Here is a 2,555-nt window from a genome sequence, read left to right on the forward strand (position 1 = left end):
ATCAGCATCTATTCTGATTCTTTGGACACCACAAAGTAGGTGTCCTCATTTTACAAGGTTTCAGGATAATCTCACCTACTATTCATGCAAAAAAGAGCCCTTCAGCTATGTGGGAATAGTCTGAGCAATAATATCTATTGGTTTCTTTGGCTTTATCATATTGCCCAACATATGTTTACTGTTGGGATAGACGGTGAAACTCGAGCATACTTTACATCAGCTACTGTAATTATTACTATTCCAACAGGAGTCAATGAATTCAGATGACTTGCCACCTTTCATGGAGGAAATACCAAGGTATCTCTTGCTATCTTATGAGCCCTTGGCTTTATTTTCCGATTTACTATAGGAGCCCTAACAGGCATTGCATGAGCTAACTCATCCCTAGACATTGTCCTCCACGACACATATTATTGTAGTAGCACATTTTCAATATGTTCTACCAATAGGACTGCTATTTGCTATCATGGGCAGGTTCGTTCACGGATTCCCTTTATTCTCAGACTATACTCTTAATAGCACCTGAGCAAAAATTCACTTCATGATCATGTTTGTTGGCATCAACAGAACATTCTTTCCTCAACATTTTCTTGGCCATTCCGGAAAGCCTTAATGCTATTCGGATTATCCAGATGCATACACAACATTAAATATGGTCTCCCCTGTGGGCTCATTTAGTTCATTAACAGTGGTAATATTAATGATCTTTATAGATTGAGATGTCTTCACATCCAAACGAGAAATAGCAAGAGTAGAACTTACTACACCAAATATTGAAAGACTACACGGAAGTCCTCCTTTGAAGAGGCCAATCTTAGTGCCGGCAATATGTCCTGAAGTGTAAAATGCTGTGAACTGTCACATACTCACAGTGTTATCTGATGGACACAGACACACACACACACACACACACACACACACACACACACACACACACTGAGCGCCCTGCCATCCTGCACCTCTAAGCACCTGTGGCTTTGGAGGGTGTCACTGAAGGTGATGATCTGTAATGGAGAAGCCTGTCAGCCCCTGAGTGAACTGCTTCCATTTTGAAAGGTAAACGACACCACAGACCAACTGCAGGCCCCACCCAACCGACACAAGGCCAGGACTGGTTGCAGTTCAGTAAGAGAAGTTTGCGGAACACCTGGAAAAGGCCAAACGAGGTACCTTGCCCAGCCCTGGACCTCTGTGAGGCTCAGTGTCCCTGTTCCTCATGGGAGCCCCAGCAGCTTCAGCATCAGACCAAGGCCTAGAACCGATGGAGGTGGATGCAGACCGGCATTGACTGTGCAGAATTCAAACCAATGCTCAAAACCTGCTGCGTTCACATTCCATTCTCTCCCACTCTCGCGTCCCTTCTCAGACATAGAGCATTTCCCACATGTTTCTGCTGGTGCCTGCATACAAGGGGAAGCCCTGTCCTTCCCCCGCAAAGAAGGGACCACAGCCCTCCATATTGCTTCGGGTGTTTTCATAGCTAAGGAAAAAACAGTCTGGGCTCAACCAGCTAAAAATGAACTGGGCTGGGGCACTGGTTGGCTCAGTCTGCTAAGTGTCTGCCTTTGACTCAGGTCATGATCCCGGGATCCTGGGTTTGAGCCCTGCGTCAGGCACCCTGCTCCTCAGAAAGCCTGCTATACCCTCTCCATCTGCCTGCTGCTCTGCCTACCTGTGCTTTCTCTCTATTTCTCTGTCAAAGAAATAAACAAAATGTTTAAAAAAAATGAACTGAGCAGTATGCTTCATCCCTCAACAGCCCAAAATGTGGTCCCTGGAAAGAGCCTGGCTGAAAAAGGTTATGTATGACATTCTGTAAAATGTCTTTCTCTCTCTACAAGAGACACCTGTTACCCAGATCAAAATGGAAAAATTACAAACCCCCACAATGTAATAATAGTGTAGAAACTGATGAATCTTGGAATGTCTTTAGCCAGGGAAACCCCTGCAATACAAAGGCCTAGGGCACCAATTCTACATCTTCTCCAAAGTTTCCTCATGGAGAAACATGGAGATGCTTTGCAAGTCAAGACCTGCTGTTCAGATCACTTTACCAAATGCAGGAGGTGGAGGTGGTCGGTGAGGTTCATGAGGCCAGCAGTGTGCAGGCTATGAACGTGGCCCATAGTACAGGAATGGTGATAAGGTAGAATCCCCGGGCAAGACCCGCAGGGTGGTCCTAGGAAATGACAAAGCCCCTGTGCATCCATACAGACATACACACACAAAATAAACTATAGGCTGAGATGAGACACAAAAGTAACACCACCAACAAAAGCTGAAACCCAAAGAAACAGGTCTCAGCACCTGAAACATTCCCCACTACCACATTCCAGGACAGGAACATCTCTGCCAGAGGTTACCTATCTCCTGCGTCCCACCTATGCCCTGGGGTGAACAGATGCCATGCGGATAAACTACTGTCACCACATGTTAATATATATCTGCAACTCTACAGAGGCACGGAATCTCCCCCAAAGCCTTGGCAGAGTTAATACCAAACAAATAAAAGGGTCTATTAGAGATGGGCTGGCATCAACGTCCAGGACCACACT

Source organism: Eumetopias jubatus, unplaced genomic scaffold (assembly GCF_037043125.1).
Source record: "Eumetopias jubatus isolate StellerSeaLion01/CBP00866 unplaced genomic scaffold, mEumJub1_p1.0 scaffold_69, whole genome shotgun sequence".
Classification (NCBI taxonomy): domain Eukaryota; kingdom Metazoa; phylum Chordata; class Mammalia; order Carnivora; family Otariidae; genus Eumetopias; species Eumetopias jubatus.